The following is a 10,414-nucleotide window of genomic DNA, read 5'->3' as shown; positions in this document are numbered from 1 at the left end:
TCACACCAGGGTCGTTGGTGAATCCGCCCCTCGTAGGGGCGGAGCGGAGATCGCCCACGCCAGCGGCGGGACGAAGGTCGCCCACGCTGGCAGCGGGCGGGAGGTCGACTGCGCCCGCATCAGGACAGAGGTCGTCTCTACCGGCGATGGGTAGGGGGACTCCCACGCCCGCGGTGTCGACGGGTGGCGGCGGGTCCGCAGCGAGTGCGGAGACGCCCGCGCAGACGGCTTCGAGGCTCCTGGCCAATCCAAGGACGACGCCCTCGGGTCAGTCATCGAGAGGTGTCAGTGTGTTGCGGGCCCGATGGAGCGGCTCGGGCAAGCGCAGCATGAGTGCCCGATCAGGGTTAGTGACTTTGATTTTATCCTTCACATTCGTTTAATTGCCCCCCCCCCCCAATCCTGCTGACTTCAGCGCTTCTTCCCCGATTACCAGCTCCGGGGCCATCGCCAGGGATGCAGCCCCGCTTGCGCCGACCAAGGCCCTTAAGACCGGGGTGTGTGCCATACCGCACACAGCACCGCAGCCCCTGCCCATCGTGGACATTCTGGAGGAGGCCGCGAAGCTCCAGGAGGCGATGGCTCGAGGGGCCCAGAAGGCCCAACAGGCTCGAGCGCTGGAGAGCAGGGGCGACACTGGCCAGGGCAGCGCCGTAACAGCCGCTCAGGCTGACGCCGAGGGGGAGGTCGACCGGGGCGGCACAAATGACGCCATCCGGCCGGACGTCGAAGTCGGGGCCGGTCGGGACGACGCGGATAGCGTTGTCCGGCCGGTCGCAGGAGAAGGGGAAACTGGTGGGGGCGCGCAGGAACGCCCCGCCAGTCAAATAAGGGTGGAGACCCTCGTCCTCAAGCCCCCGAGGGCTGTGGTCGAGGGTGTCGCGGAGGAGGAGTCGGCACCAGGGGCGCCGGCGAAGGGGAAACTCGCGTCCCGGAGCCTGCAGGGGCCCGGTATGATGGGGTTGTTATGGTGGTGACGACGCAAGCGGCGCCGGAGAACGTGGCACCGGTGGTGCAACTGTCAGATAGCAACGAGGAGTACGGGGACTCGAGGGACATCGACCCTGCTGCTGCAGCCAGCGCCGCCGACCAGGTTCCCGAGTTCACGTCGACCTACGAGGAGGTACTCAATGCGGGGACGTCCGAGGGGCCCCGTCCCGGGGCGATCTTCCAATCCGGGGTCCATCTGGAGTTTCTTCGCAGCGAGCAGGAGGAGGAAGCCATCTGGAAGGCGCAGATTGAGGCCAGCTCCCAGATTCTGGGCCACCTCGACCGCTCCTTGGAGCTCCATAGAATGACGGATTTCCAGATCAGCCAGGTAGGTGGCTCTCTCTCCGGAATCGTTATTATTTGGCCTTGATTTTGTTCGTTTCATTCACGCTCTTCCAATTGCAGCGGCTGAGGGACATCTCGCGCAAAAAGAGCGACGAGCTGAACCGGCTGTACTCCAAAATGCACTGGCTTGGGCAACACAATGCTGACTTGGTGCTGAAGAACATCGACGCCAACACCAAGATGACAGATCTGGGGGCGCGTCAGCAGGCGCTAGAGGAAGAGTTGGCGCGAACCGCCGGCGAGCGCGACGTTCATAGGGCCGCGGCGGAGCAAAAGGCTCAGGAGGCTGAGGCGCTGACTACCGAGCTACAGCGTGTGAGGGCGGCACTCGAGCAGAAGGAGGTCGAGCTCCAGCACAAGGAGGCCGAGCTCCAAGGCAAGGAGGCCGAGCTCCAACGCGAGAAGGCGACCGTCGCCACGCTCTCCGGGACCCTTGAGGAAAAGGGCAAAGCCCTCGAGGAAAAGGAGGTGGCCATCCGGAACGCGGAGGCCGCCCTCAAGGAGAAGGAGAACTCATTGTCCTCGCTCGAAGAGGCCGCCCGAGTCGAGCAGGAGGAAGTGCAAAAGAATATCATGGGCGAGTGCTCGAGATTTCACTTTTGTCGGATCCTAATTCATCGTAGTTTATCTTGGTTCTTTTGACCAGAGCTGAGGCAGAGAGTGGCGGACGAGACTGTGGCGAAGGAGGCAGTCAACACTGCGCTCATGGCGGCGCAGGCTGAATATACGGACCTGGAGCGAGCCGCTGTGAGCGTGTGCCAGGAACTCGAGGGGGGAGGGCGCCGTGTCTGGTAGCTCGGTGATCAGCCGCCTGCGAGCGCTAGGTGGTCGGATCGCCGAGCACGCCAAGAGCACCTTCCGCCTTGGTGTCCTGCGAGCCCTCGCCGTGGCCTCGACGCACTACATCATGGACCTCAAGAGGGTGTCGTCGGGGTACGTCGTCCCAACCGACGCCGATGCGGATGCTGCGTTGACCATAATGGATGACGCCGACGCAGCCGCCGAGGAGTTCGCCACCGTCCTGGCCGCGAAGCTGGAAGCCGACACCCCCCCCCCCATAGCCGAATTCGATGCCGCTGAAGACCCGCAAAGGGGGGATAACATGTAGGTAGTATGGGCCTCGGAGCCCATGTAATGAGTTAATACTTTATCGTAATAGTACTTTTGGATTAAGTAATTCGTACTTATGAATCGACAGTGTGGCCGATCGAGGCCTTATGTGTTCGAGCCCTCGTTTTCTCTACTCTATTTCCGTGTTCTCGTATGCGACTTTGGTAAACTTCTGCGAGGAATTTCCTGTTCATAAGCGACCTAGCCATATCCCGGAGGCGTAGGCGGCCCCACGACTCGGACGGCCTCGTACCGTAGTTGCTTATGCCTCGCGTCCGTTTTTCCCAAGTATGCGAGAAACTTAGATACGGAAATTTTTCGAAAAAACGTTGGCGATTTTTTGGGGACATTCGGGGGTTCCCCCCGTAGTAGCCCCCGAGGGAGGCTTGGCTTTGCCGAGGGTAAAGCCAGGCGTACCTCAGTGTTCGTGCGCTTCTGAGCCCTCGAGGGTCCGGAAAGTTCCAAAAAAATAAACAAGTAAAGCATACTCCTTTATTGTTTCGGGAAATCATAAATGCGAGTACAAATAGCTCGGAACTCTAAGGATAGAAGCGACGTAGCTGCTGTATGTTCCAAGCATTGGTGAGGACTTCGCAGTTTTCGTTCGCCAGCTTCGGGACTATCGAGCGCATGCGAAACGCAGAGCTCTCGGCCTGCTGCACCGCAGCTTGCTCAATGAGCGCCTGTGCCTCGCGGCGCAGGTTGCGACCCGAAGTCGTCGACGTCTCGGGCATCGCTTGGAGTAGGTAGGCCGTAGCGACGAGTTTTTCGCCGGCCGTTTTCAGTTCCGGAGGTTTGTCGACGTTGTCATCGTCTAGGATCCGCTCCCGGGCAACGTGCGCCGCCGCCTGGGCATGTGCGCCACGCACGGTGCACTGCTGCTAGTGCGTGGTGCGCAGCTCCTGAGTCTACCGACGCTGCTTGTCGAGCTTGGTTTGAATCTCCTTGAGCTGCGCTAGCTGTGCCTGCCGCGCCGCCGAGCTTGACGAAGAAGAAGGGGCCGCAGCCGGCACCACCGGTTGGTTTGCCTACGCGTCTGCCCCACCGTTCCCGTCATCACCCGGAGCATTGTCCTCTTGCCCGTCCGCGAGCTGTACCATGAAGCACTCCCGGGTGGGATTGTAATCCCCCTCGCTGGAGTCCTCGGAGCATGTGAGGCAGTAAGCCGCCGCGAGCTGGAACGAGCGGAAAGCGTCGGGGTCGTGGACCCCGGAGTAGTCCTCGGCCTCCTCGGCCGTGAAGTTGTCCATGAAGAAGCTGATGTCGTCGGCGATCGAGCTCGCCGTCTCGGGGTAAGAGTAGTTAGGATACGATGCGATGAGGTTGCGGATCGACAGGAGGTGATGACCCGGCAGATCCTCATACTCGGCGAAGTTGGTGCTGAACGAAGAGGCGTAGGTGGCAGCGTTGCGCATCCCGAAGGGGAAGGGCGACGCCACAGTCGTGCCCCCCTGGGAGGCACTAGGGCTGTAGTCGATGATGGTGCCGGCGTAGCTGATGCCGAAGCACGTGATGACGAAGCGGTAGCCCCGTCGGCCGCGACGCTGAGCTTAGACATGGCAACCTCAACCCACGTGGGGGAGCTGAGGCGTGCCGCCCGGCGCCGCTCCACGCGCGCTTGTCGCGAGTGCTGGCCCGAGCGCCTGTTGCGCCGGGCCGGTGAAGTTGGAGTGTCAGGGTTGCGCCTGGGCGAGCGGAGCTCCATGAGGTAACCGTTGCCAGTTGCTCTGAACTCAAGACTCCCGAACTAGATCACGTATCCTGCTGGGAGCGGATCCGAGACGCCCAAGGGGAATGGGTTGGGTCTGCTCGCCATCCCTGGAGATCAAATTGGAACAAAAGAGAAATGTCACGCAGCGCGTCCCCTACCTGGCGCGCCAACTGTCGGTGTCCGGACCCGGCGATCCGAACCCAACCAGTGATGATGCTGCGTGTTCCTCGTCCCAGATGTTGATGCAAGAGGCAATACAGTAACGCACGGGTTTATCCTGGTTCCGGCCGTGGGGCCGTACGTCCAGCAAAGGGGTGTGCGAGAGCACTGTACTATCTTGTACCGGGGATGCTTGTAGTAGGGGGTACAAGCGAGGCGAGAGAGGGAGGAAAGCTCCCAAGTCTCTGCTAGAGGAGGAGTTGATTGAGGCGAGTGCCAATATCAGTGTTCAGTGGAGCGGGTGTGCTCTGCTAGTAGTGCGAAGCGTTGTGTCCTACCGAATGGGCTGACCCCCCTAAGGGAACGCCCACCTCCACCTTTTATAAACACAAGGAGGGACGGTGTACATGCACAGGGGGTCATGAAAGTCGTCGTCTTTTCCCCGAATCGCGGGTGTGCAGTGGTCGAGCACTGTGGGAAATACACTGTGGGGTATGGCGCCGGGCGTGGCTGTCATCCTGGCCATCATCCTTGGTCTTGCGGAGATCACGCCGGCGTCCTGGCGGCTCCAGCGGGAGGGTCCTGCAGGCCAGGGTCTTGTCCTGGTCAAAGCCGGAGTCGCTTTCCGAGAGCCATGCCCATGCCGTTCGGGGGTTCCGCGGAAGGGAAAGTACGAAGGAGGTACGGGGAGTTAGCAGCATAGTAACTGGAGCAGTGCCGAGCACGTCTTGCACTGCGTCGCAGGTTCCCACAGTGCCGCCACAGCGCCGGGGAGCAGTGACCGGAGTTGGCGGACGGGACTCCGGTCACTACCACTGTGGGGAGTGGCGGCCTGACGTCGTCTGACCCGGGCGCTGTGGAGGAGTGGTTGACATTTAATGCCTTCGTACGGCAGGCGGGTGGGCGGAAGGGCCGTTTGTCCTTTCTGACGAGGGGTGGCCTTGCCCAGCAGTAGAAGAGCACACCTCAACCACTCGCACTTAATACAGGTGGGTGATGGAGCTTCCAGCGGAAGGCTTGTACCCGCGACTGCGTCTGCGTGACACGTGGCGGTTCCGGACCTCTTCCGAGCAGCTAGCTGAGCCGAGAGCTCACGGGGGTCCGGATGGACACGTGGAGGTCCCGGACCCATCTGCGGTGGATCCGGGTGGCAAGTGGAGGTCCCTGACCCATCTGCGGGGGTCCGGGTCCGTGGCCATAGGTGCTGAGCATTTCCACCTCTGGGACTCGTGGTGACACCGTCCCCGTCCCCGAGCGGGAAGCGGGTCCGGGACCGTTGGTCTGGTGAGATGGAGTCGGACCCTAGGGGTCCTGTTGCTCAGCTCCTTATGGCTTACACGATCCGCTTTTTCGAGGGCAGGCTCGCTACCCTCGAGCGAGGCGGAGATCATCCCGCGGGTTTGAGAGGGGTGCGGACGGGCCGCACTGAGTACTTGGAAGGAAGCTGTAGGGTTTCGTGGGCCCGGTTGCCTAGCATGTGTTTACGTTTTTAAGGCGATTTTAGTCTCCCGGTTATGATGTCCCTAATCATGGTACCCGACACCTAGCGTTGCAAGTTTGATGCGGATAGAACAGAAAATTGTGTTTCATTCTGTCATGGATTCACGAGCATCTCAGATTTCGTCGCTTAATTGCGCCGCGGGGCGACTCTAGAACATGCACCTGTCAGTTTTCCGATCCGGATACTGGCCGGCGGCGGCATGCTCGAACTGGTCTCTGCCGGCCTGCCACTTTTGCGCTCAAGTCTGTCAAATTAGGCGCCGCACCGCGACCCTGTTTCCCTTCGGCGAAACGATCACCAGTTTTACAAGCTCTCGCATCACTGCATCAGCGCCGACGGATTTTACAGGAGCCTATATTCTGCGCCGTCGCCGTCCATATCCACGAACGAAATCCAAGTTCCTTGGAGTAGCAAGTTAGCTGTGCTGCATCTGCATATGTGTGGTGCATGTTCTTCCTACATATACGTACACAGCCAGGAATTGATCGGCGTCTGACGCCACGGCAGGAGGTTGTCTGCAATCTTCGATCATTCCGACTGCGACGGCGAGACGCCGGGGAACACTTCACTTGCCGAGACGCAAAGCATCGCGTGCACGTGCACTGCTAGCTGTGTGCCTTTTTCTTTTGATATATAAACTAGCTGTGTGGCTTGGAGGCACAGCTGCCTTCTATGTATTAGCAAGGCCAGCAGTACAGATCAAAGAGGAAAACCACCGACCAGCTAACCGGTGGCTGATGTCAACTGTGACTTCGGACGGTGGAGCGCAAACTTTCACTGGGTCATGGTCATACGAGTAGTATTTGGCAGAGGGTTGCGATTGGGATGGACCCAACCAAACGGACCGAAAACGACGTCCACCTCTGATTCTGTGTGTCTCCAAACGTCTGAAGCAAGAGGAGAACCGCTTGACAAAAAAAGTGCCCACAGCCTTTAGTAGGCGGCTAGGAGCATAACACGTCACAAAAAAATCCTAGCTAGCGGAAAGAGAATCGAAAATGAGATGGGCGATTCGCAAATCGTCTACTCAAAACGCGCGTATAGTACCGTGCTGCGGTTATGTGCTGCGGTTACGCGGAGTCGCCACCACTGCTTCCCTGATTCCCATTGACTTCACATTGCTGTTGGATCATACTGGGTGTGTTTAGTTCCTCCGTTTTGAAATTTTGAAAAGAAATATTTCCACATTTGAAGTATTAAATATAGACTAATCACAAAACTAATTACAGAACTCATTTGTAAACTACGAGACAAATCTAATGAGCCTAATTAATCCATCATTAGCATATATTTATTGTAGTTTTACTGTAATAATTTAGTGTCTAATCATGACCTAATTAGATTTATTAGATTCGTTTCGCGATTTACAGTTTATTTGTGTAATGCGATTTTTTCCGACAATATTTAATACACCATGCATATGATTTATTAAAAATTTAGAATTTTGAAGTTTGGATCTAAACAAGACCTGAGTATTGAATGTTAGGGTAAACTCTGCCAACTACTAATTTTTTACTGTCCAGCTGGATGATGTGGCGTTTCTTTACGCCGGCAGCCGGCTGATTCATTAGCTTTAGCCCTGCTCTTGCCTCTTAGCACGAGTAACGGGCCACTCCCGTTGTTGCGCTACAGCACTCCACCTTTCGGTTCCCACCGGCTGCGTGGCTCGATCAGAGATGCATCCGGCGCCGAAAAAACAAGGAAATGTGTCCGGCAGCTGCAGAGCAGATGCCTAACGTCTCCTCCTCCTCCTCATGCTGCTCCTGCTCCTTCTAGGCTGCTGAAAACTGGTTACTTTTGGGCGTGGGTTTGCAGATGGAGACGCGAGATGAAGAACTCTAGGAATTTATCTCCAGGAAATGCAGCTTTCACGTATTGACCGAGCTTTCATAGTAATAGGCATACGATTGTAGAGTACGCAGAGATAGCAACGCCGAGAAATACCATATTTGTCATGATAGAGAGTTCGACAGACGTATGTATGCCACTCTCTTCAAAGAAACACTGGAGTTCTCTCTTAATACAAAGATACGCAGCTCTCCTGCGTGTTCGAGAAAAAAAAAGCACTGGGGTGGGGTATATAGATCTCCAGTCAGCCAAGTTGACTGCTTTGATTTTTTTCTATTCCTTTGGGGTGGTAGGATTTGGACCTTAAGTTTTTGAGATTTACTATTTTAAAGGTGATTTAGATCTTATATTTGTGTAAGTTACCAACGTGGACCGTTGGATCCCTTCTAGGATTGATCTGTGTGTCGATATGTGTGTCTTGTTTTTTTTTTTGTGTCTAGTATTACAAGTGACTTATGGAAATGGAATACCTAAGTCACCTGACGAGGAGATAGATCCTTTTAAGTTTTTAACGTGGCGATCATTGCTTGGGCGCTGTGGGCTACTAGAAACAGAATCAGAATTCAGCACCATTTTCCTCGTTCACCTGTCACGGTTTGTCGGTTTTGTATTAAATCACTTTCTCTGTGCAGAAATGGGCGGTGCTACTGCGGCCACCTGATCAGGAGAAGCTGGAGTCCATCTGCAAGATCATGGAAAGCTGGGTGAAGAACTTGGAGGAGACGAAGACCTTATCTACTGAAGATTAGTGAAGCGAGAGTTCAGGATGCGCCCTGCCTTTTTCTTTGTAGTGCTTGCCGGGCTTTTGTTTTCTGTTGTACCATTTTCTGAAAGTTGGTATCCCCAATGAGACAGTGTGTACGAAACCACTTATTCGTTTTCTATAAAAGCAGGTGATCTTCTTAGTTCTTACCAAAAAGAAGAGTATATGCTACTCTCCAGGTGTCGCCTTCATATGCTTCGAGCTGAAGGGGCTCTAATTTAAATTCTACAAGTTCTCTATCATCAATCAAACGGAGATCCATCTAATGTAGCACCCTATAATTCCATGATGGTGACGCAGCAATTATTCCGAGGAATAGGCTGACCTCGCACAATACTAATGTAGCACGTATCCTCTACGATACCTACAACATCTGCGTTGCATTTCTTGAAAGACAAAAGTTGAAAGTACTTGCTCTATTGTTCTATAGTCTATTCTATGAATACTATCGAAGAGCGCATCCAGAAGTGGACTTCGATCATGGAGCCGCTCTTTTCTTTTAATCTGACACTGCCGGAGTTTTTTCTTCTTCTAAAGCTCGCCATGTTCTACTCATTTGCATTGCTAATCTACAGGAGCGCGACAAATAAACCGTGCGCAACTCTGAACATTTATAAACAATTCTGGTGGCCCAGGATGTGTCCACCTTATCGGCTCAGCCATTTATAAACAAACAACCCGCTCTCACTAAATCCAAGTACTAGTAACCTGTATCAATTATTCGATTCTTTGCTTTGTCCTTTCGGCCCTGCGTTGTTCAGTTCACACCGCGACAGGTCATCAGAGTCATGCAGAGAAGAGATGAGCCAGCACGACCTCGCGTCTTTGGCGTACACGCGAGGGGTGCGCGGAGCCGGAGCGGATCAGGAGCCCGCGCCGAGCAGAAAGGTTTCCCTTTCCCCACACGCTATACCGCCCGTCCGTCCCAACCGGGCGAGACGGCACATGTGGTGCGGCCGAACTGGCTATGGCTGGACGGTGGGGTCCTGTTACATGTGAGCCCAGTATGTCAGTGAGGTAGAGAGGGTGGTGAGGTGCGCGTAAACATGTGCCCCGCAGGCTCGACAGGGAGATTCCACGATGCGTTCATGCAAGTCAACTACGTGGCATTGATCCAAAGCCACCGGTCACGCTCTCGCTCGTTCCATGGAGGTGACTGGAAATTTGGAAACTGGAAACACATGAGGTGCAGAGCAATACAATATATTTGGACGTCTTTGGCAGCGCCTTGTTGGCTGTTTAGAAACTGTGCAAGGGAAATTTGGAAACTGGAAGCACATGAGGTGCAGAGCAATACAATACATTTGGACGTCTTTGACAGCGCCTTGGCTATTTAGAAACTGTGTAAGTTTGCATTTTTTTCCCCGGCCGATGACGAATTTTCGATACATCAGGATCACGAAACACAACTTTGTATGCACGACAAATGTGAGCATTGAAAATAGAAAGAACAAAAAAAAATTGTGTACAGTACGACGAAGAAAAAACAAATATAGGGATTTAGTCTTCTGGTCGTTGCCGTTGGGATGGAATGGATCATCCACACCCATATATTAAACCGCTTGAAGATATATTTGGAGGATCTGTATGGTCAACTAGAGATTATAAATAAACTGCTAAAAAAGCTTCTTTACCTGTGCAAACAGAACACCTTATAAACATCTTGTAGTATCTTTTTGAGTAAAGTCCATTTCTGAACCTTGAACTTGTTATGGGTGTCTAGTTAAAACCCAGAAATACAAAACCGGACATATTACACCCCCAACTATACAAAACCGTGCAAAAAACAACCTTGGGCAGTTTATTGGGCGGTTTTGCCTACGTGGCGATGTGGGGCCCACCTGTCAGCACCGACGTGGGGCCCACCCTTCTTCTCTCTTCCTCTGCCTCCTCTCTCTTTCTTCTCTCTTCCCCAACCTCTCTCCCCATTCTGCGTGGCACGCCGCCCGCGCCTTGCTCTTCCTCTCGCCTTGCTCCACCCCACCGC

This window comes from Panicum virgatum, chromosome 3N (genome assembly GCF_016808335.1).
Source record: "Panicum virgatum strain AP13 chromosome 3N, P.virgatum_v5, whole genome shotgun sequence".
Lineage (NCBI taxonomy): Eukaryota > Viridiplantae > Streptophyta > Magnoliopsida > Poales > Poaceae > Panicum > Panicum virgatum.
The sequence above is the reverse complement of the archived record's forward strand: the minus strand, read 5'-3'. Positions refer to the sequence as shown.